The sequence below is a fragment of the Moschus berezovskii genome, chromosome 17 (genome assembly GCF_049115385.1).
Source record: "Moschus berezovskii isolate FMDL1 chromosome 17, NW_MosBer_1.0, whole genome shotgun sequence".
NCBI classification, from domain to species: domain Eukaryota; kingdom Metazoa; phylum Chordata; class Mammalia; order Artiodactyla; family Moschidae; genus Moschus; species Moschus berezovskii.
In genome coordinates this window covers 64,610,833-64,636,210 of record NC_142476.1, presented here as the reverse complement: position 1 = coordinate 64,636,210, position 25,378 = coordinate 64,610,833, and the positions used below count along the sequence as shown (strand labels likewise).

Sequence of the window (25,378 nt, the reverse complement as noted above, 5' to 3'; positions counted from 1 at the left end):
GATTTTGGAGCCCAAAAAAATAAAGTCTGACACTGTTTCCACTGTTTCCCCATCTATTTCCCATGAAGTGATGGAACCAGATGCCATGATCTTCGTTTTCTGAATATTGAGCTTCAAACCAGCCTTTTCACTCTCCTCTTTCACTTTCATCAAGAGGCTTTTGAGTTCCTATTCACTTTCTGCCATAAGGGTGGTGTCAACTGCATATCTGAGGTGATTGATATTTCTCCGGGCAATCTTGATTCCAGCTTGTGCTTCTTCCAGCCCAGCGTTCCTCATGATGTACTCTGCATATAAGTTAAATAAGCAGGGTGACAATATACAGCCTTCACGTACTCCTTGCGCTATTTGGAACCAGTCTGTTGTCTCATGTCCAGTTCTGACTGTTGCTTCCTGACCTGCATACAGGTTTCTCAAGAGGCAGGTCAGGTGATCTGGTATTCCCATCTCTTTCAGAATTTTCCACAGTTTATTGTGATCCACACAGTCAAAGGCTTTGGCATAGTCAATGAACCAGAAATAGATGTTTTCTGGAACTCTCTTGCTTTCTCCATGATCCAGCGAATGTTGGCAATTTGATCTCTGGTGCCTCTGCCTTTTCTAAAACCTGCTTGAACATCTGGGAGTTCACGGTTCACATATTGCTGAAGCCTGGCTTGGAGAATTTTGAGCATGACTTTACTAGCGTGTGAGATGAATGCAATTGTGCAGTAGTTTGAGCAGTCTTTGGCATTGCCTTTCTTTGGGATTGGAATGAAGACTGACCTCTTCCAGTCCTGTGGCCACTGCTGAGTTTTCCAAATTTGCTGGCATATTGAGTGCATCACTTTCACAGCATCATCTTTCAGATTTGAAATAGCTCAATTGGAATTCCATCACCTCCACTAGCTTTGTTCATAGTGATGCTTTCTAAGGCCCACTTGACTTCACATTCCAAGATGTCTGGCTCTAGGTCAGTGATCACGCCATCATGATTATCTTGGTCATGAAGATCTTTTTTGTACAGTTCTTCTGTGTCTTCTTGCCACCTCTTCTTAATATCTTCTGCTTCTGTTAGGTCCATACCATTTCTGTCCTTTATCGAGCCCATCTTTGCATGAAATGTTCCCTTGATATCTCTAATTTTATTGAAGAGATCTCTAGTCTCTCCTATTCTGTTGTTTTCCTCTATTTCTTTGCATTGATCGCTGAGGAAGGCTTTCTTATCTCTCCTTACTATTCTTTGGAATTCTGCATTCATATGCTTATATCTTTCCTTTCCTCCTTTGCTTTTCGCTTCTCTTCTTTTCACAGCTATTTGTAAGGCCTCCTCAGACAGCCATTTTGCTTTTTTGCATTTCTTTTCCATGGGGATGGTCTTGGTCCCTGTCTCCTGTACAATGTCACGAACCTCCGTCCAGAGTTCATCAGGCACTCTATCTATCAGATCTAGTCCCTTAAATCTATTTCTCACTTCCACTGTATAATTATAAGGGATTTGATTTAGGTCATATCTGAATTGTCTAGTGGTTTTCCCTACTTTCTTCAATTTCAATCTGAATTTGGCAATAAGGAGTTCATGATCTGAGCCACAGTCAGCTCCTGGTCTTGTTTTTGCTAACTGTATAGAGGTTCTCCATCTTTGGCTGCAAAGAATATAATCAGTCTGATTTTGGTGTTGACCATCTGGTGATGTCCATGTGTAGAGTCTTTTCTTGTGTCGTTGGAAGAGGGTGTTTGCTCTGACCAGTGCATTCTCTTGGCAAAACTCTATTAGCCTTTGTCCTGCTTCATTCCGTGCTCCAAGGCCAAATTTGCCTGTTACTCCAGGTGTTTCTTGACTTCCTACTTTGCATTCCAGTCCCCTATAATGAAATGGGTGTTAGTTCTAAAAGGTCTTGTAGGTCTTCATAGAACCGATCAACTTCGGCTTCTTCAGTGTTACTGGTTGGGGCATAGGCCTGGATTACTGTAATATTGAATGGTTTGCCTTGGTAACGAACAGAAATCATTCTGTCATTTTTAAGATTGCTTCCAAGTACTCCATTTCGGACTCTTTTGTTGACCATGATGGCTACTCCATTTCTTCTAAGGGATTCCTGCCCACAGTAGTAAATATAATGGTCATCTGAGTTAAATTCACCCATTCCAGTCCATTGATTATTTTGAAATTAAGTTACTTAAGAAATGGTTGATACAAAAGGGACAATTTCACCCCTCTCGGTTTCCCTGAAAAGCAGGAAATTTCTCTCATGTCAGAGGTGAGCTCTGAGCTGAATGAAAAAGGACACCATTATCGCCAGAGACAGGGGATTTAGGGCTGAGAAGCCTGGTAAACATGCCTTGTTATTGCTTTCACTTACTACCCCAAGCCCACACAATTTAGATTCTTCACTAATTAAGCACCCAAAGCTTCATTTCTTTGTTCTGTCAATTCCTCCCTCATTTATTGTTTCTCTAGAGGATCCCCAGAGAAGGCAATGGCAAGCCACTCCAGTACTATTGCCTAGAAAATCCCATGGATGGAGGAGCCTGGTGGGCTGCGGTCCTTGGGGTCGCTAAGGGTCGGACACGACTGAACGACTTCACTTTCACTTTTCACTTTCACACACTGGAGAAGGAAATGGCAACCCAATCCAGTGTTCTTGCCTGGAGAATCCCAGGGACGGGGGAGCCTGGTGGGCTTCTGTCTGTGGGGTCACACAGAGTCAGACACGACTGAAGTGACTTAGCAGCAGCAGCAGCAGCAGAGGATCCCCTGGAGAAGGAGATGGCAACCCAGTCCAGTATTCTTGCCTGGAGAATCCCGTGGATGGAGGAGCCTGGCGGGCTACAGTCCATGGGGTTTCAGAGTCAGACATGACCGAGTGACTAATACACACTTACTGTTTCTTGGTCTAAAAAGTATAAAAACTGCTGGCTTTGGCCACGTCTTAGATCCCATTTCTATTAGACCTCTGTGCACATGACTGAAAATTTGCTTCTTTTTCTCCTGTTAATCTGTCTTGTGTCAATTTTTAGTCCAGCCACAAGAACTCGAGAAGAGTAGAGAGGGAAATTTCCCCTTACCAACAGCCCTATGATCTGAATCACTGATTTATGGAGTCTCCTAGGCTTGGGGTCAGGTCACTCAGGGCATTGATTTATGTCTTTATGAGATTTAATAGTGATGATGTATTGGCGAACTCATCAGGTATGAACACACTACCTTCTGTTTAGATAATGGCATGGGTGCCTCCTTATGATATAATGTCCAAGGCAATTCTATTTTGAAGGACAGCTTTTCTCATTAAAGACATTTCACTGTTCAGTAAGGGCAGGCTTAAATCATTTGAAGGCTTAAACGCTTTGTTGACTTAGAGGTTTGCTCGGAGAATTTTGTAAGGGCTTCTATACACGTTATAATGTCCTCTAGGCTGATAGAGGGGACAAATGATCATACCAATGGAAAACAGAGTGTGTCCCCTCCTTGAGGAGAAAGAGATTGGCAGTTTTAGGACTTGACCTGGTTATCCGTACCATACATGTCGGCTGAAGGAGGCAGAACTGACAGGTGTGAGGAGGTGGACTGCAAGTGGGATATGCCAGACCAAGACCCTCACTTTCTCTCCTCTTTCGATGGTGCATGTTCTGTTCCAGCTGTAGTGTGTTTTCACAAATCCAGCTTGCAGTAGGACAATGGGATCCCACTAGAGTTATCCCTTACCTGGGGGTTCCAAGTACCTTACCCATCCCAGTGGGATACCTCATTGCAAATTCCAGTAGGTAACTTCTTTCCTAGGTGTGATGAGGCTTGGTGTTCTCAGCAGCATAGCATGTTGATCCATGGTGAGAGTCGGGGCAGTGGCTGTTTCCTGCTATTTCCATGCCTTTATAGTGTTGGGTACATTTGTAGGTGTCCCCAGTCTGGCATATGGGGTGACGGGTTCTTCTGGTTGATCATTCAAATCTATTAAATCCTGGAAGAGTACTTTAGTCTACTCAGCCAAGATAGTTTTACTTGTTAGGAATTTAGGTGCTGCTTTAATATTTTATATTTTCTTTCTGTTAGTCCCGTTGTTTGTGGGTTATAGGGGAGATGAAACCTCCATTCAATGCCATGTGCTTTTGTCCAGTCTTGTGTATCATGACCTTTGAACTGTGACTTTTGATAACTGTTCCACGAGGGTATCTGTACGTGGTACTCAGTTTCTTGAGTCCCTTGGCAGTGGCAGCCTGGTTTGCATGGCAACAGGGAAAAGCTTGGGTTAAGGCAGATGCAGTATCCACACAAACCAAGGCATATTTAGAATGCTGTCTCGGAGTGGGGTGGCCAGTATAATCAATGTGCTAGTCCCTCACTGGTTGGGAATTCTGTGGATGACCCCAGACTTCCTTGGCACTTGCCTTGGGTATAGTTTTGAATACACAGGACAAGATGTTACTGCACCAAACTAGTCATTCCAAGGGTGGCCTGGCATCCTTGGTAATGTGTGCTGTGGTAGCTGCTCTGTGTATCCAATCTGCTGTATAAACTGGAGAGTCAGTTGCTAGGGCTTATTCCTGAACTAGGGCATCAACTTCCTGGTAGCTATGGCTGTCAGTGCCAGGTGCAGGGAGGGCAGTAAGAAATGCCTCAGGCTCTTGCAGATGAACCCAAATGTCTTTCCAGGTATCCTGACCCCACAAGGGTTTATTTATGATCATCTATCCCTTGGCTTCCAGGGTTGTTAACAGCCTGGACTCATGAGTGATCACCAACCAAACTGCTCTGAGTTCAGCCTATTGGTGGTGTGGTTTATTCCTGTTTCTAGGCATCTGTATACAGGCATCAGCAGGAAACTCACCTATTCTCTCTCTGTTGACCATAGAGGCTGCTATAGGCATAGAGGTCATTTGGAGGATATATATTTTTTACAGGGCTTAGTAGCATTTACATTTTTAGAGATAGTGTACTGCATCAAATAAGCATGCTATTGAGTCAAAGCGGGATCCATGGCAGAGGTAGGTCAGTGGAACATATTCCAATCTATCCATTGATAGGAAGGGATGTTATTACCATGATATGTGAGGCATTCTACTTGGAGGGGTATTATGTACATTGCTAGATGTATGGATGTGAGAGTTGGACCGTGAAGAAGGCTGATCGCCGAAGAATCGATGCTTTGTTGGAGAAGACTCTTGAGAGTCCCTTATACTGCAAGGAGATCCAACCAGTCCATTCTAAAGGAGATCAATCCTGGATGTTCATTGGAGGGACTGATGCTAAAGCTGAAACTGCAATACTTTGGCCACCTCATGCGACGAGTTGACTCACTGGAAAAGACTCTGATGCTGGGAAAGGTTGGGGGCGGGAGGAGAAGGGGACGACGGAGAATGAGATGGCTGGATGGCATCACCGACTCTGTGGACATGAGTTTGAGTGAACTCCGGGAGTTGGTGATGGACAGGGAGGCCTGGCGTGCTGTGATTCATGGGGTCGCGGAGAGTCGGACACGACTGAGCGACTGATCTGATCTGATCTGATCTGAGGAGCTGTTACTCTATGGAAGTGGATCAAGTTTATGCCCCTTTTTAAAGCTGGGGCCAAAATCCTCAGGTTACTCTCTCCTTCCCTGATCTCTGCCATAGCACCCAAACATCCCTTCCAGAGTCATAGATATATCTAACTCAATGGTAGCCCTGCTGGGGAGTTGCCCAGAGCTTTTGTATTTTTGCCTTCTCAAGGTGGCTTCTTGCTGTGATGCCCAATCCCACATGTGTCTTCTCTTTCCCAGGCAGATCAGGGACGGAGGCGCTGTGTCAGGTTAGGGATAGAAGTCCTCCAGACCCCAAATCCCTGCAAAGGCTTGCATCTTTTTCATGCTCTTAGGAGTTTTAATAGGCTTGCATCTTATCAATCACAGCTTCTGGGACAATGAACGTCTTCTTTAACTAAATGATTCCCCCAAACTTTATGGCAGTACCTGGACCTTGAATTTTCGGCATGTCTGCCTCTAATCTTCTCCCTCAGAGGTGTTCCAGTAAAACCTGCAGAAGGGTCTGCAGCCGAGGCAAGTCTTCATGTGTTAACCTTACGTCAACACTAGTAGGCATGTTTTACTGATGCGGGGGAGAAAAACAGGCCAGGTCTCGGGTTACCATTCTGGGTATATTGGTTTGGCCAAAAAGATTATTTGGGTTTTTCTGTAATATCTTATGGGGAAAATCCCAATGAACTCTTTGGCCAACGCCATATTATGATGCTGTGCCTCATAGGAGTACTTGAAAGTTCCACTGCTGTCCCTCCCGTATGAAGGCACATTGGTCTTAGTTTCTCCATGAATCTCCTTGAAGAAACTTTTCAGGAACATTTATATTAATGACATATATTTATATAAAAAAACCTAAAGAAAGTTTAGCATCATTTCTTATTTGATTGTTTTCCATGTAACTTAGCATAGCAAATAAGCCTAATATAAGCCCAAAGTAATTTCAAAGTCATAAGACTTCATTTAGAATTTGATATGGGGATTTAAAAGATTTTGCCCAAATTTAAGTTTGTAAAAAATATCAAAAGGTTTAAAATGCTTGATTAAGTGGGATCAGAGTTCATTTTGAAACAACACTTAGTTATCCATTTAACCAAAGTGACAACCAAGACGTCAAAGGCCAATGCAGAGTAACATAGTTTTATATATATATATATAAAAGCTTAGCTCTTTTAATAAAGAAGATTTCACTTTCTGAAGACCTGATAAAGAACAGGAAATTATTTTTTATAAAACACAGAATCTTTGTTTTATAGGCAGATTACTTAAAAGGTAAAGAAGGGCTTTTATAATCATATCACGAACAGGCCACTAGTCCAAAAGGCCTTCCTTTTAGCAGAAGAAAGAAAAAATGAGTTTCAGGTTTATTTAAGTCCATTATTGATATTAAAGCTTATTTTTTTCTTGAAGCCAATTAGATAGAGCTCTTTTATAAAATAACTTTGATAATACTTTCCAGAGATAGAAAAATATCACACGTGTATAACATATATACCCACACATACCTACACATACAAACAGAGACCCCTTAGCTTTCATTCTAAAACTTTAGCCATGAATTAGTCTCTCCTTCACATTGTTAAAACTTTTAATCCAGTATTTGTGAAGAAGACTTTTAAGATTTATATTTGACTAATACTGTCAAGGAGGCTGTGAACTAGATTTTGGGCAAGGGAGCTTCTATAGCACTCTGTTTTTAAAAATATTTATGTTTGACTGCGCCGGTAGTGGCAGGGAACAGGGGTTACTCTCTTGGTTGCTCCAGGCATGTGAGTTCTTCCCCAACCAGGAATTGAACTGGTGTCTCTGGTATTGCAAGGCAAATTCTTTACCATTGGACCGCCAAGAAAGCCCAGCAGTCTGTATTTTAAAAAACCTTTCTCCCCCTTTTTTTCCTTCAGTCTTTGTAGGCAGTGACTTAGTTGTCCTTTGGGGTGTTTACATTTCAAAGACATGATAAGATTTACAATTTCAAGGGACAGAGAAAGAATGCAAGTTTGCTCCTAGGAGTTTTGGGGTGTATTTATCTGTTATCAGAAGTCTAGGGTAATTGCTATTTAAAATTTCCCTTGTATTAGGGGTTGGATAACATGGGGCACTCTGTCTGTCTTATTGTCAATTACCATAATATCCTCCCCTTCATTATCCCAACTTCTCCAAGGATTCTACCTCTAGTGTCCTAACCAGGCTTTGTCACACGTGCTCGGATATTAATCTGCGGCAGCTTGTGCCCTCCTGTCTTGCAAAATCTTGTCCTAAAGTCTCCAATTTACTAATCTTTTCTCCCACCTTATCTGCTAGCCCCCAAACTAGCAAAATAGTAGACAGTTGCCTGTTTTTTGTTTTCTAATTTCTGCTCTTTTTTTCAACTCTCTCACCTAGACTTTAGCCTATAGTTGGGTATCGATGGCCACTGATCTGCCCATAGCAAAGGCCATTTACTGGGGCAGCCATTCGTTTCTCTTTGCCACAGTGTGCTCTGCATAGTTTTCCAACCAAATGTATTAAAGCAGTGCATTTCAGGGTAGCATTTTCAGGGTGTACTCATACTCATGCAGGGGTCCACAATCATCTGACATATAGGGCACCCCTTCCCACATAGAATTTCATGGTCACTGTGGGATTTCCTTTGCAGATGCCTCTTTCCTAAAGCCCATTTCTTTAGTCTCCTGGCTGGCTCACCAATTTTTGGTTTGAAAATTCGTCTTTGTATACAGAGGGCAAGGAGAGACCATTGAAAGAGGTATATCACTCTAGATTGATAGATGGCAGGTTTAATAAGCAAAAAGTCAATTAAAAATTTATTTATAAGGCTCGTCTTAGGTGGCTATAAAATGAGTAGATCTCTGCACCCAGCCCACCAGAATCTTAAAGTTTATGTAGGGGTTCAGTCATATGTACAGTCCAGATGGTCTCAACAGCAGCTTACTCTCTCAAGGCTACATCCTTGGTGCAGCTGCCACTATGGCAACAGGAGGCTGTGTGTATCTTGCAAGGACAGGCGAAGGGGTGAGAAGCCTCCAGGTGCTCAGATCTAGCTTCAAGGTCACCTGGTGGTCCTGTCCTTTTGATGACCTCCTCTCCACATATATGTGATGTGTGTGTGTACAGGGATTTACTTCTGTGAGTCCACATTCAGTCCACATATATGACCACTTGCCCAAGGTCATATAGCCCTGATCAAGTTACTTCTCTGAGCTTCAATTTCCTGCTCTGTAAGATGAACCTTATAAGAGCTCCTCCTTCAGAGGTTGTTGCAAGGAATAAATGGATAAGGCAGTAAACACTTAACATAGTGGTTAGGGCTGAATGTACTGTGCTGTGCTTAGTTGCTCAGTAGTGTCCCCATGGACTGTCCCGTCAGGCTCTTCTGTCCATGGGGATTCTCCAGGCAAGAATACTGGAGTGGGTTGCCATGCCCTCCTCCAGGAGATCTTCCCAACCCAGGGATCAAACCCAGGTATCCTGCATTGCAGGTGGATTCTTTACTGTCTGAGCCACCAGGGAAGCCCATGAATACTGGAGTGGGTAGCCTATCCCTTCTCCAGGGGAACTTTCCAACCCAGGAATCACACCAGGGTCTCCTGAATTGCAGGCAGATTCTTTACCATCTGAGCTACCAGGGAAGCCCTCAGTTCAGTTCAGTTCAGTTCAGTCTCTCAGTCGTGTCCGACTCTTAGCGACCCCATGAACCACAGCACGCCAGGCCTCCCTGTCCATCACCAACTCCCGGAGTTCACTCAAACTCATGTCCATCGAGTCGGTGATGCCATCCAGCCACCTCATTCTCTGTCATCCCCGTCTCAACAGGGAAGCCCTAGGGCTGAATAAACATTAGTTATTGTTATTATTATCAACCAGCATATATGCTTATAGCTGGCTTTGTTGAAAGGAGAAAAGTATGTGCTATTTTCTACCCAGTATGAAATCTGTCTTTTTAGTACTTTGGTCTGACTTTTGGTCCTTCCATTTCAGTGTAATTTTTAGTTAGTCTGAAACACGTAGCATTAATGTTGTGTTTGTTCTAAGCAGTCTCTACAGGGCCTGGGCTCCCTGAAATTAAAGCAGCCTCCAGACATCAGCTTGGGAGTCACAGACAGGATAACACCAGCCTTTATAGTTTAGTCAAACATTTCCAGAGTTCTCTATCAGCACAGCTTCACAAAAATATATACTTTCATAAGACCCCTTCATTCCTTAAACTCACTGTGAATCATCTTATTGAGACAGATTTCTTATAGACACCAGGGAAAATGTGAAAGATAGTGACGAGTCAAGAGAAGACGTGTACTGGCCCATTTCCTTTGCTCTTTGCATGGAAGTAATCACACACTGGGGATCCTCACTTTGCAAGGAGTGTGGAGAGCTGCCTGCTTTGTACTTCTCAGTTGGCAGGAGGATGTGTTTTGAAGGACTTGTTTGTGCCTCCCACACCTTCGCTGTGTGAGGTGGTATAAGTTCTGGCTGGCCCAGGCTCTGATACAGGCTGCTGCTGCTAAGTCACTTCAGTCGTGTCCGACTCCGTGCGACCCCATAGATGGCAGCCCACCAGGCTCCGCTGTCCCTGGGATTCTCCAGGCAAGAACACTGGAGTGGGTTGCCATTTCCTTCTCCAATGTGTGAAAGTGAAAAGTGAAAGTGAAGTCGCTCAGTCGTGTCCGACTAGTAGCGACCCCATGGACTGCAGCCCACCAGGTTCCTCTGTCCATGTGATTTTCTAGGCAAGAGTACTGGAGTGGCTTGCCATTGCCTTCTCCGCTGATACAGGCTAACCCCTGAATAATGTCTGTTGAATGAGTGGATGGAATGAATGAGCTGGCCACAATTGAAATTCCATAGAGAAGTGATTAGAGGGACCTCAGGGTCACCCCATTCATCCACTCATGGATGAGTTATTACCAAACACCTACTCTAGGACACCTGGCAACACTATTCCTCAGAACTGCAGGGGCTATAGAAGAAGCACGGGCTGTCCCCAGCTTTTTAAATGGATTGTCTGCATTCCAGAAATTCACCTGAAAGTTGATTGTTTGATTAAAAAACAAACCCTTTTCCACCTGCTGTTCAGTCTTTGGGCCAATCCAGAGATTCATGTCACCTTATATGGTGAGGGATGGGATCACTATTACTGTAGAACTTGTCCATATCCATATGAAGTTTTGTTTATCTCATGTGCCTTCCTGAAAACAGACAAAAACAAAGCCCTTATTCCCATGCGCCTAGCTATTGCCCTTCACCAGGCTCTTTTTCACAGTGAATGAAATGGCTGTCTCTTCCTTGTCCCCGAATCCAGTGGGCATCTTTCCCTCCCATGGTGTTCATCTCCCCGAGCAGTGTTTGGCTTCCCATTTCTCCTTCCATCTCTAACCACCAAGCTTCCCTGGCTTTGTGACCCTGTGCCCTCTGGTCCTCCTCCTGCCTGTTTGGTGGCCCTTTGTTAGCCTCCTTGGCCTGCTCACCCCTTGAATATTGGTGATCCCAAGGACTTTAACCTGAACTTTGTTCTTGATCTCATCTCACCCTTCACTCTTTTACCAGGCAATCCTAATTTCATTTACCATCAGTGTTTCTATAACCTCCAGGTCCTTCTTCCTCCACACTCAAGTCTACAAACTCCTCAAACACTGACCAGTCCTGAGCCCTTAGTTTACCCCATGCAAAACATTTCCTTGTCCAATGCTACTCATCTCAATAAATTTCATCAACTAGCTGTTGAAGATTTCTGAGAGTAATCCTCTCCTCTCTTCTCTCATCTTATCATCTAACACCCCCAGCCTGAGTATTCTACTTTTCGTCATATGGCTCACCTTCTGAATTTCAACTCAGAGGCCATCCTCTTCCAGGGAGCCCTCCTTCAACTCCACATTCAGAGTGGATGTTTCTTCTCTCCTTTCTTCCTTCCTCGTGCTGCTTTCACGCTGCCTCTGTACCTCAGCTCTCATTTGTTGTGCTGGAGAATCCGTGGTTTCCATGCTCACTTACATACACGCCAGTCTCCAACTAGACTGCCTTGCATTTACTGCCTAGTAAGGGCTTATGGGCTTCCCAGGTGGCACTAGTCGTAAAGAACCCATCTGCCAGTACAGGAGATATAGAAGTTGTAAGTTTGATCCCTGGGTCAGGAAGATTCCCTGGAGGAGGGCTTGGCAACCCACTCCAGTATTCTTGCCTGGAGAATCCCATGGACAGAAGAGCCTAATGGGCTACAGTCCATAGGGTCACAGAGTTGGACACCACTGAAGTGACTTAGCATGCATGCACCCAAGGGCTTATAATAAATATTTACTGACTGAGTGCTGAAATCATAATCACAGAAAACTAGTTGATCTGATCACATGGACCACAGCCCTGTCTAAATCAATGAAACTAAGCCATGCCGTGTGGGGCCACCCAAGACAGACGGGTCATGGTGGAGAGGCCTGACAGAATGTGGTCCACTGGAGAAGGGAATGGCAAACCACTTCAGTATACTTGCCTTGAGAACCCCATGAACAGTATCAAAAGGCAAGATGATAGGATACTGAATGAGAAATTCCCCAGGTTGGTAGGTGCCCAGTATGCTACTGGAGATCAGTGGAGAAATAACTCCAGAAAGAATGAAGGGATGGAGCCAAAGCAAAACAAATTCCCAGTTGTGGATGTCACTGGTGATCGATGCAAGGTCCAATGCTGTAAAGAGCAATATTGCATAGGAACCTGGAATGTTAGGTCCATGAATCAAGGCAAATTGGAAGTGGTCAAACAGGAGATGGCAAGAGTGAACATAGACATTCTAGGAATCAGTGAACTAAAATGGACTGGAATGGGTGAATTTAACTCAGATGACCATTATATCTACTACTGTGGGCAGGAATCCCTTAGAAGAAATGGAGTAGCCATCATGGTCAACAAAAGAGTCCAAAATGCAGTACTTGGATGCAATCTTAAAAATGACAGAATGATTTCTGTTTGTTTCCAAGGCAAACCATTCAATATTACAGTAATCCAGGCCTATGCCCCAACCAGTAATGCAGAAGAAGCCAAATTTGAATGGTTCTATGAAGACCTACAAGACCTTTTAGAACTAACACCCAAAAAAGATGTCCTTTTCATTATAGGGGACTGGAATGCAAAGTAGGAAGTCAAGAAACACCTGGAGTAACAGGCAAATTTGGCCTTGGAGCACAGAATGAAGCAGGGCACAGGCTAATAGAATTTTGCCAAGAGAACGCACTGATCATAGCAAACACCCTCTTCCAACAACACAAGAGAAGACTCTACACATGGACATCACCAGATGGTCAACACCGAAATCAGATTGATTATATTCTTTGCAACCAAAGATGGAGAAGCTCTATACTGTTAGCAAAAACAAGACCAGGAGCTGACTGTGGCTCAGATCATGAACTCCTTATTGCCAAATTCAGACTTCAATTGAAGAAAGTAGGGAAAACCACTAGACCATTCAGGTATGACCTAAATCAAATCCCTTACGATTACACAGTGGAAGTAAGAAATAGATTTAAGGGACTAGATCTGATAGATAGAGTACCTGATGAACTCTGGATGGAGGTTCGTGACATTGTACAGGAGACAGGGACCAAGACCATCCCCATGGAAAAGAAATGCAAAAATGCAAAATGGCTGTCTGAGGAGGCCTTACAAATAGCTGTGAAAAGAAGAGAAGCGAAAAGCAAAGGAGGAAAGGAAAGATATAAGCATATGAATGCAGAATTACAAAGAATAGTAAGGAGAGATAAGAAAGCCTTCCTCAGCGATCAATGCAAAGAAATAGAGGAAAACAACAGAATAGGAAAAACAAGAGATCTCTTCAAGAAAATTAGAGATATCAAGGGAACATTTCATGCAAAGATGGGCTCGATAAAGGACAGAAATGGTATGGACCTAACAGAAGCAGAAGATATCAAGAAGAGGTGCCAAGAATACACAGAAGAACTGTACAAAAAAGATCTTCACGACCAAGATAATCACAATGGTGTGGTCACTCACCTGGAGTCAGACTACTTGGAATGTGAAGTCAAGTGGGCCTTAGAGAGCATCACTACGAACAAAGCTAGTGGAGGTGATGGAATTCCAGTTGAGCTATTTCAAATCCTGAAAGATGATGCTGTGAAAGTGCTGCACTCAATATTCCAGCAAATTTGGAAAACTCAGCAATGGCCACAGGACTGGAAAAGGTCAGTCTTCATTCCAATCCCAAAGAAAGGCAATGCCAAAGACTGCTCAAACTACCGCACAATTGTACTCATCTCACATGCTAGTAAAGTCATGCTCAAAATTCTCCAAGCCAGGCTTCAGCAATATGTGAACCGTGAACTTCCAGATGTTCAAGCAGGTTTTAGAAAAGGCAGAGGCACTAGAGATCAAATTGCCAACATCTGCTGGATCATCGAAAAAGCGAGAGAGTTCCAGAAAAACATCTATTTCTGCTTCATTGACTATGCCAAAGCCTTTGACTGTGGATCACAATAAACTGTGGAAAATTCTGAAAGAAATGGGAAGACCAGATCACCTGACCTGCCTCTTGAGAAACCTGTATGCAGGTCAGGAAGCAACAGTTAGGACTGGACATGGAACAACAGACTGGTTCCAAATAGGAAAAGTGTATGTCAAAGTTGTATATTGTCACCCTGCTTATTTAACTTATATGCAGAGTACATCATGAGGAACGCCGGGCTGGAAGAAGCACAAGCTGGAATCAAGATTGCTGGGAGAAATATCAATAACCTCAGATATGCAGATGACACCTTCCTTGTGGCAGAAAGTGAAGAGGAACTCAAAAGCCTCTTGATGAAAGTGAAAGAGGAGAGTGAAAAGGTTGGCTTGAAGCTCAACATTCAGAAAACAAAGATCATGGCATCTGGTCCCATCACTTCAGGGGAAATAGATGGGGAAACAGTGGAAACAGAGTCAGACTTTGTTTTTTGGCTCCAAAATCACTGCAGATGCTGACTGCAGCCATGAAATTAAAAGACGCTTACTCCTTGGAAGGAAAGTTATGACCAACCTAGATAGCATATTAAAAAGCAGAGACATTACTTTGCCAACAAAGGTCCGTCTAGTCAAGGCTATGGTTTTTCCCGTGGTCATGTATGGATGTGAGAGTTGGACTGTGAAGAAAGCTAATCGCCGACGAATTGATGCTTTTGAACTGTGGTGCTGGAGAAGACTCTTGAGAGTCCCTTGGACTGCAAGGAGATCCAACCAGTTCATTCTAAAGGAGATCAGTCCTGGGTGTTCATTGGAAGGACTGATGCTAAAGCTGAAACTCCAATACTTTGGCTACCTCATGCGACAAGTTGACTCACTGGAAAAGATCTGATGCTGGGAGTGATTGAGGGCGGCAGGAGAAGGGGACGACAGAGAATGAGATGGCTTGATGGCATCACCGACTCGATGGACATGAGTTTGAGTGAACTCTGGGAGTTGGTGATGGACAGGGAGGCCTGGCGTGCTGTGATTCATGGGGTCGCAAAGTGTCAGACACGACTGAGCGACTGAACTGAACTGAACTGAACTGAGTGCATAAGTGGAGCTTTTCAGCTCTGGAAGGCTTGTCAGTCACTTATCCCTCTGCCCTTTTCATTCTCGAACTTTCCCTTCTGTTCGTCTCTCTCCTCTCAAACAATCTGAACTCTTGCCTAATCACTCCCTGTATTCTGAACACGACAATTCCCACTCTTCTCATCCCCGGCTTAGAGAAAGAAAGAAAGGAGTGGGTAGCTGCAAGTGTTAGCTTAAGATGTCTTTGAATTGCCAGCTAGTTGTAGGAGAATTTTGTCCCCTTAAAAATATGGCTTTATTTGAGAGCGTGCTTTTATTCTCACCTCCTCCTTGAGTGGGCTCATAGGTAGTTTAGTAATTTAACAAGTATGTGAGGACACTGGCAGAGAGGCTTTTGAAATTCAAGTGTGTCTTGAAGCTGCATGAAAATGGTGATAAAGGCAGGCTGGGAGGTGTGGGCAAGGCAGGACTGGAACCCCAAAGGTTTGGTCCTAAAACTAACCAGTCATCTCCCAGGTCTAGAAAGTCCACTGAGACACAAGGAAGGCCAGAGATGGGCAGGAGGAGATTTTGTGTGACATTGAAGGTCAGGGGGTCACCTGCTGGGGACAGAGAGAAGATGGTGGGAAATAGAGGCTGCGAGGTTCTGGAGGGGAGAGGAGGCTGGAGAGATGACCTCCATCCCCGGAAGATGCCAAGGCTAACCCTTCAAGGTTAGAGACGATGGCCTTGGAGCCTCATGGGGATTCTTCCCCTTGGCAGCGGCTTGGAGAGCCGGGAGCCAGATACCACCACCCTTATCTGCATGTACGACCTGCCCAGACTCGAGTCCATGAGCAGTAGTTGGTGAGCATTATTCTGTGAGTGCTGGACTGTCACTGCCTTGCTGGGATACTGGAACCCAGGGTCTTGAAAATGGAAGCCTCTGCCCTTTGTGTTCTTCAAACTTTTGGCTATGAATCTCAGCTCCAGTGTTTAAGAACATCACCTGGGATGCTTCTGAAAATTACAGATTCTTGGCTAAAGAGTTTATCTTAGCAAGTAGATGGGTGTAGGACTCAGAAATCTGCATTTTAAACAAGTGTCCCAGGTGTTCTGCTGCAGGTGGCTGGAGGGTCCTCTTTTGGGAATCAGTGGTAAGCAGCCCTTTCTCAGACTTATAAAGATCCCCTGGGGATCTTGTTAGAATTCACCAAGTTCTTATTCAGTGGTCTGGGATGCAGCCTAAATTCTGTGTTTCTAGCAAGCTCCCAGGTGGTGCTGATGATGGTCTTATGACCACACTCTGAGGCCCAAGGTTCTCAGTGGCTCACCTGGGAGCTCGTTAGAAAGGCAGATTCTTAAGTCTCACCCAGACCTACTGAATCTGAAATGCTAGGTGTGGGGCCTGGCCATCGGTGTTTTAGCAAAACCCTCAGATGATTCAGAAGTGCCATACCATTTGGAAATCACTGCTGGATAATGGTGAAGCTTAAAGACCTGGGCTGGAGGAGGGGGCTGGTGAGAGTGTAGGGTTGGTAGAGCAGTGGCCTCTTCCTCATAGTGTTGTGCATGCCTGCTTTCCTCCTGTGTCCCCAGCACAGGGCAAAGTTAGTGGTGAGGGCTCACGGGGAACTGCCGGGGGACTGGGCTTCCCGGAGCCCATGGGAGTCAAGGTGGAAGCTGGTCCCCCAGGAGCACTCAGGACAGAAAGGATCAGGCAGCTCCCAGGAATCAGGGCAGGGAGCGAGAAGCCAGAGCAGTGTGCAGAGGCAGGGCTGGTATATAGAGCACGTGTGACCAGGGGGAACAGGTTTGTCAGAGTACAGCTGTGTCCCAGCAGGGGCCTCAGGGCCGAGCTGTGAGCTGGGCCTTCTTCCCTCTAGGTGGCCAAGAGCAGGGATATGAGCTGTTTTCTTCTCTCCCTGGGCATCCTCTCTCTGTGGCCTTCTCCTCATTCAGAGTAAGGCCCCCGGGTGCCAAGAAAGCAGCAGAAACTTCCCCAGTATGGATTACAGATGCTCAGGAAGGGTGGGAAGAAGCCAGAGAGCCCTGTGGGTTGGAAAATGGGAGCCCTGCAGAGGAAGCCCCCCTGGGGCAGGAGGTAGTGCTCTGTGACTCCTGGCCCCACCTCTGTGCCCTCTGACCTCTTGGCCTCTGCAGGCCAGAGGGAAAATGCTTGTGTCAGAGTCTCCTCTTACTGTCTCCCCTTATTTCCCCTGTGTTCCTGTGGAACAGGCTCATGGGGAAAATGATCGGTGCCTGGTTCGCTTGAGGCCTGGCTCTGTCTCCTTGGGTTGGATGTGAGGGTCTGATCCTGTCTGCGACAAGGTCAAAGCAATACTTGGCCCAGGCATTTGGGAGACGTGATGGCAGCAAAGGGCACAGAGCCATGCCCGCAGTTCCTGGTGTGCATACAGTTGGCATCTGTCAGATTGCTTTTATGGTGACTTTTTCTTTTTCTTTTTTTGTGGTGGTGTATTAGTTTCTGGTGTACAGCAAAGTGATTCAGTTTCAGTTCAGTTCAATCGCTCAGTCGTGTCCGACTCTTTGCCACCCCATGGACTGCAGCACGCCAGGCCTCCCTATCCATCACCAACTCCCAGAGCTTGCTCAAACTCAAGTCCATTGAATCAGTGATGCCATCCAAACATCTCATCCTCTGTCATCCCCTTCTCCTCCTGCCTTCAATCTTTCCCAGCACGAGAGTCTTTTCAAATGAGTCAGTTCTTCGCATCAGGTGGCCAAAGTATTGGAGTTTCAGCTTCAGCATCAGTCCTTCCAATGAATATCTGGGGTTGATTTCCTTTAGGATTGACTAGTTTGATCTCCTTGCAGTCCAAGGGACTCTCAAGAGTCTTCTCCAACACCACAGTTCAAAAGCATCAATTCTTCAGCCCTCAGCTTTCTTTATAGTCCAACTGTCACATCTCTACATGACTACTGGAAAAACCATAGCTTTGACTAGACGGACATTTGTCAGCAAAGTAATGTCTCTGCTTGTGTTGTCTAGGTTGGTCATTGCTTTTCTTCCAGGGAGCAAGCGTCTTTTTATTTCATGGCTGCAGTCACCATCTGCAGTGCTTTTGGAGCCCAAGAAAATAAAATCTCTCACTGTTTCCATTAAATCCCCATCTATTTGCCATAAAGTGATGGGACTGGATGCCATGATCTTAGTTTTCTGAATGTTGAGTTTTAAGCCAGTTATTTCAGTCTCCTCTTTCACCTTCATCAAGAGGCTCTTTAGTTCCTCTTCACTTTCTGCCACAAGTGTGTCCTCTGCATATCTGAAGTTATTGATATTTCTCCTGGAAATCTTGATTCCAGCTTGTGCTTCATCCAGCCCAGCATTTTGCATGATGTACTCTGCATAGAAGTTAAATACGCAGGGTGACAATATACAGTCTTGACATACTCCTTTCCAAATTTGTAATCAGTCTGTTTGTTCCATGTCTGGTTCTAGCTGTTGCTTTGTGACCTGCATACAGATTTCTCAGGAGGCAAGTCAGGTGGTCTGGTATTCCCATCTCTTTCAGAATTTTCCACAGTTTGTTGATCTACACAGTCAAAGGCTTTGGTGTAATCAATAAAGCAGAAGTAGATGGTTTTCTGGTATTCTCTTGCTTTTTCTGTGATCCAATGGATGTTGGCAATTTGACCTCTGGTTCCTCTGGCTTTTCTAAATCCAGCTTGAACATCTGAAAATTCATGGTTCATGTACTGTTGAAGCCTGGCTTGGAGAATTTTGAGCATTACTTTGCTAGCGTTTAAGATGAGTTCAGTTGTGCCGTAGTTTGAACATTTTTGGGCATTACTTTTCTTTGGGATTGGAATGAAAAGTGACCTTGAAAACTGACTTTTTCTAGTCCTGTGACCACTGCTGAGTTTTCCAAATTTGCTGGTATATTGAGTGCAGCACTTTCACAGGATCATCTTTTAGGATTTGAAAAAGCTCAACTGAAATTCCATCTCCTCCACTAGCTTTGTTCTCAGTGATGCTTCCTAAGGCCCACTTGGCTTTGCATTCCAGGATGTCTGGCTCTAGGTGAGTGATCACACCATCGTGGTTATCTGGGTCATGAACATCTTTTTTGTATAGCACAGGGATATAATATATGTATATTTTATATATAGATTCAGTTTATAAATATATCTATGTTTCCCAGGTGGTGCTAGTAGTAAAGAAACTGCCTGCCAAGTCAGGAGATGTGAGAGATGCAGCTTTGATCCCTGGGTTGGAAAGATCCCCTGGAGGAGGGCATGGCAACCCACTCCAGTGTTCTTGCCTGGAGAATCCCATGGACAGAGGAGCCAGGCAGACTACAGTCCATGGAGTCACAAAGACTTGGACATGACTGAAGTGACTTAGCACAGCACAGCACATATACGTGTGTGTGTTTGTGTAGTGTATATACGTAATCTATATGTTATACATATATATATATAAACCACATATACTCTTTTCAGATTATTTTTCCATTGTACGTTATTACAAGATATTGAATATAGTTCCCTGTGCTATCCAGTCGGTCCTTGTTGTTTATTTTATATATAGTAGTGTATATCTGTTAATCTCAACCTCCTAATTTATCATCCCCTCCCCCCAATTTTATGGTGACTTTAAATTACAATTCAAATTGCATTTTTATTTGACTAAGTTGCATATGTACCAGAGTCATCTGCTTTCCCCCGTAAAATTATTGGATAAACATTGATGCAGAATCCAGGAGGTCAAACAGTTTGACGTGCCAGCATCATCAAATAGGCAACACTCCAGTTGGCCCAACCCAAGTCCGAGCTGTTGGGATGTTCCTACTTAATTGTGCCATCTGTGGTTGGGATGCCAGCCCTCCACCGGAGGGAGCAGGGGCTGCAGGGAAGCCTTGCTTCTCTCTGGGGAGGCTGACTCGCGAGTCTGGGCTGCTCTCCTCGCCCCAGCCTGGTGCAGGCCCTTGCCTCCCTGCTGTGGGGCAGCGCCCTCTCTAGGAGAGCTTTGTTGTTTTTCAGTCACTAAGTGTGTCTGCCTCTTTGTGACGCCACAGCATGCCAGGAGAGGTTTCCCCAGAGCAATTAAAGAGAAAGTGACTTCCTTTGAGCAAAGGGACTAAGACAGAATAAGGTTTCCTGACAATGCCTGGATGCTTTTTTATAGTCTTCCAGTTTAGCAAAATCCCAGGTTCCTGAGCTGCCATCCTATGCCTCCTGTCCTGCTGTCTCCTCCTCCTCATGTGAATTACGTGCATGATGGTTCATTTGGGGACAATGGGAGAACAGATCCCCATGCTGGACATCTGTGAGAAGATTGCTTCCGCCCTGCTCATCCCAGAGGGGCATCTCTGTTTCAGGACCAGTCTGGTGTGGGCTGGGCAATCAAATGAAAGAGACATTATCTTTTCTTCTTCATAGTCACTGGCTCCTGGGGCAGATAAACCTCAGGACAGACACACAGGGAACTGGGTTGTTGTTGAAAACGAGCGAGGACTAGGGCAGGCTGTTAAACAGCTGTGGGTTTTTCTTCCCATTTGGTGAAGCTGGAAGCTTGGTTTAATCAGAGCGAGGGAAGGTCAGAGGAGATCGAATGGAGACTCAAGAAACCAAGTTTGGTTCTGGAACATTTCACTGACACGTTACCTGCCTGAGCGTGGCAAATAGCTCATATGTGACCGTGAACAAAGATAATGATCACATTCATCTCCACAACGACATCTTTCTCTCTCTGATGCTTCTTCCGCCTTGAGAGCACTGCCACAGGACACCCCGAGTCCCTTCTAGCAACTTTGTCGGTAGGTTGCAAACGTTGGCATTTACAGATGAGGGAAATAAATCTCAGCGTGGTTACTTGCTTTTCTCAGTATCACACCGTCGATCATTATGTAACTGGTAAGAATTTATATAACATGTTGAGATAGTGGGCTAATATTTTTAGCCCAGGGTGATCACAGCAGAAAAGCTCGTTGTCTGAGTCAACAGGGTTCATTGAGAGATGGGTGGTCTCACAGCTGACACTCCCTTCAAGCTACACGCAGCCCTGGGACCTTCCCTGTGGCTTCTATGGCTTGGTTCTTGGGGTGTTTGGCCCCAGACAGGCTTATCCCAGCCCCTCAGAAATCCTGCCCCACTGGGATGCTGGTGGGAGCCAGGAGTGCATCCCACCACTAGGGGTGCTTGGCACCACCTCTCCACCTTTGCCATCTCCTCCTCCCCAGTCTTAGGGAATCCACTCTCTCCCTAGGGAACTTCATTCCTTTGCTGCAATTCCCAGCATTCCCTCTTTCTTTTCTCTCCCTTTAGGGGTTAGAAGAGCTTCTCCTCTTGCCCCCAGGCCCTTTTCCACCACAATGAAATAAGACAGGCATTGATACATTGTTATGGTATTCTCCCATCATGAGTAAAGGTTATTCAGTTCAGTTCTGCGAATTACTTGTGGGCTAAAGGAGCCAGGAACTGGAAATTGAGGACTAGAATCTGGGCAGGGAGTCAGGATAGGTGATCCTCACCAGACACTGCACACTGCATCCATCCTCTTAGAGGCCATGAAGAAGCTAGGCGGTAGGTTGTGGGGTGGGGTGGGGCAGTGAATCTTTTGAAGTCTTCACTGACAAGTGTCTGAGCTTTGCTAGTGTGCTCTGAGAACTTCACCTGATACTTGACCTCTGCGAGCATCAGGGCAGGGTGGAGTGGCAGGAGGCTGTGTTGTCATTGTACTCTCAGGACCGTCCCATATTCTGCAGTTTATGATGGCAACACACAAAGACTGCAGCCCTAGGGGGTGAGAAGGCTGCGTCCCAGCAGGAGAGGAATAAAATGAACATTTACCCAGAACTTGGCTCTCATCAGGCCTGGCCTTAATCCACTCAGTGGTGACTAAGTAGCCTTGTAGGTGGGCTTGTGCAGAACCCACCCAGGTGGTGACTGTCACCTTTTTCTTTTGTCCTACGGTTTCCTGTTCCTGGAGGGCTGACTCCTGGTTTCCTCATGTGGTTAGGTTTTACTCATCCTTTCAAGTTTACTGGATTCTGCCTTGATGACGAAACCTTCCGTGAGCCCCCCTGGTTGGAATGAATTGCAGTCTTTTCAGCAATCTCACAATACCTATATCGAGACCACTTATTTAGTATTTATGACTCTGTAAAGCAAGGCGTAATGAGACCCAGGAATTCAATAGACTGGGGCCTGTGTGAAGCAGTTCCTCTGTTTGTTGTGTGAAAGAATGAGATTGGCACCATTCAACAGCTCGTCTTATGAGGGAAACAGTATTTTCCACTGAAGGGGATGACTCAGGATGGTGGGGGGACAGTCAGTGCTCCCCTCAGTGTTTCTGTAGTTGGCCTGGGAGATTCAGGGCAGTCTTTGTAGAAGAGTGAGATAAGCAGGGTTGGGATGGGACAGCTAGTCCAAACAGCCCACACGGAAAATAAGCATATGCCCACTTGGTGATTATTCGGCCCCTGCCTCAGTGTACCCACTGCTGGTGAAAGCAAGGGTGGGCTGCTCATCAGGAGAAGTCACCACTTTGCTCTTCCCACTGACTACTCATTCTATACCAGACAAGATGGGTTAAATGATGCTGTGGTAAGAAACAGCTCCCAAATCTCAGCAGCATAGAATGCAATGCAGTGATTAAGACTCCATGCTTCCACTGCAGGTGGATTGGAATCCTGATCAAGGAACTGAGATCCTGCATGCTGCATGGCTTGGCCAAACAAACCAAACAAGCATTAAAAATGAAACAAAACACCCAACAACAGCAAAAACACAAACCAAACCAAATCCCCCAAACTGCATTTCTTTCTTGTTCATGCTGGGTGTCCATCCCCAGCTGCCCCAGCACCCCTCTCCTCACTTATGGCTTCAGGATGATGGAGGACCCTCCACTCTGTGTGTTTTGCTGTGTCATAGGGAAGAGAAAGAGACCCCGGAGCGCTTTGTCTAGGCTGGTAAATCCTCCAGCCGTTTCTGCTCACAGCCCTTCGGCCCCATGCAGTGACACCCCAAGGGCAGATGCAGGAAGTGTGTATGGGGGGGTAGGAAATGGAGAGGGGGCGGGGGGGCAGGGGGCAGCAGTAACGCCCACTGGGCAGGTCATGTGGCCTGGCTGAGGTTCACTGGGTCCAGGAGGAACAGTCCCCGCCACAGAACAGGGACCCCCTGGGGAAGCAGGAGAAAAACCGTGTGGACATAAAGGGCACCCTTGCTGTCCCACCTGCAAGGGTGCTGTTCAGTGTCAGGCAGAGGCAGCCGGGAGAAGCCACCCCAAGAGCAGCACGGATTCTCAGCTTTTATCCCCTGTGGACCCAGGTGGCCTCCATTAAGCAGTTTTCCTCGGTGTGGTGACAGTGACAAATCCTCCCTGCTCAGAAGGTTTCAGCTTCCACTATAAATCAAGCTCCGAAAAGAGAAGCAGTGATGGTGATGAATAGGGGGACCTGTAATCAGTCGGAGATTTGTCACTGGAGCTGCAGACGGGGATGATCCAGGCCCGCGGTGGCTGCCTCTTAACATGTTAATTATCTCGGCATAAGTGTCTGAAATTGATGATTAAAAAATGAAGAGATGTAAGTAGTAGAGGTCACAGCCACTGCCCCTGGAGCTGGCAGCTGAGAACTGGAGGAGGGAGGAGGCGATTTTCTCTTTAAGCAGGAGGAGGTAAGGAGGTGCCTTGGCTGGGCACAGATGGGGTTGGTAAAGATGGCTGCAAGGTCCTGGGAGGAGAAATGATGGGACATACCCTGTCCTACCAGGTGGTCCAGGCTCGTAGGGGCTGGCTGTGCCCAGTCCCGCACTGAGGTCACTGCTGGCTCTTGTATATTGATTCTAGGATTACTGCCTGAGAATTGTAAGATGTGGGTCAATGCAGGTCATTCTTCACTGGACTTGAGAAGAAAGAAGATGTCACTTAGTTACCAAATGCATTTTTTACACGTGTGCCTCTGCATGTATTTATTTCAAATGCGTGTCCCTCACTGTATCTGTCATCTAGGGCAGTTGGCTAATCTGACTAAAGTGAGAGATGAAAGAGACCGAGGTCGTGTTCTTAGGCAGTTTGTTTCCCATCCAGAGAAATTTTGGTTTGTGGCCACAGGCTACATCCCTGATGCCAACCAGCCATGCTCCAACCACGTGCACATGGTCAGTTCAATTGATTTTGTCAAATACTTGCTAAGTCTCTACTAAGTGCAAAAAAGCACTTTGCAAATGGAGATGAGAAAAGAATAGGAAATAGAGTTTGGCCAAGACAGTTTATAGACTCGGGGAGTAGATCCTAGAAGAGATCTAGGTATGTTGAGAGGTGGGAGGAAGGTCATGACTCCATCACGGACATGGAGAATCCCCCTGGGTGAGGGTTGGAAAGTATCCTGTGGGGCTGAGACCTTTTGGCGGGGGGGTGCGGTGGGATGGGCAGAGCTTCCATTAGAAAGTTGTGTTTGAGACAGGTCTTGAAGGATGGTTAGAATATGCTAGCTGGACCAAAGCATTCATCATGGTCTAAACAATGCACAGACTAACCACCCCCCACCTGACATAGATGTATACATTCATTAAATATTTATTCCTCTGTGACTGAGAAAGATGGTACATTTTTATCTCTGTTTTAGGGTTTCCTTGCTACTTGCCTGGGTACCAGATTTCTCTTTTATAGTCACTTTGATTTCTGTTTCAACTTTACTTTATGTTAGGATGTAACTACCCTTAGGAGAGGGTGGTTTATAGTCACTGAGCTCTTTTTGCCATTTACACCAGTGTGGGTGGATTGGGGTTGGGAGGTTTAGCCTTCCTGCTGGTCATCTTCTACCGTCTGACCCTTCTTGATCTGGGCCGGACTCTTTTCCCTCCGGAGGTTATATTTTCCCTCTTTTATCATTAGATGTCGTTCCTCTCAGGTTCCTCTGGATCCATCCACCATCAAGCAAAATGCCTTTCCCCAGCTCTCCTTTATTTGAACTAAATAGTTCAACTGAATTGACTTAGGACGCATGCACACATATTAATATTTGCTTTAGGTTTGTGAGTCTCTATATGTGAATACATAGGGGCTAGGAAAACAGGAGCAGGGCAGTTGCTGAATCACTGGAAACCCTATCAGTGTTTCTTCCAGTGGGTCCTGCCCTGGGTCAGACATCACAGGGGCTGGATGGCCTCTTCTGCTTTTCCCAGGGCATCATCCATGGGTGACCCTCTGAAGCAAGTGCCCTGTTCTGGTATGTAGGGTGCTGAGGGCCTCTGTCCATTTAGGACTAGGTATAAAGCATGGCTCTGGTCACATAAAGAGGAGAACTTACCAGAAATGGCCGGGGGCAGTGACTCTGTGATGCTGTGTGGGGGTAGGCGCTGTGTATCATCAGCATGTTGGAGGCAGTATCCATGCAGACGTCAGCTACTGTAGAGGCCGGAGTGACTTCTCCTCC

The 25,378-nt window shown here is 45.6% G+C and overlaps 1 protein-coding gene across 1 annotated transcript in view; it reads left to right on the top strand.

Moving 5' to 3' along the window:
* Nucleotides 1-25,378, top strand: part of CNIH3 (cornichon family AMPA receptor auxiliary protein 3) — a 278,751-nt gene that overhangs the window by 242,774 nt on the left and 10,599 nt on the right. The window lies entirely within an intron of this gene.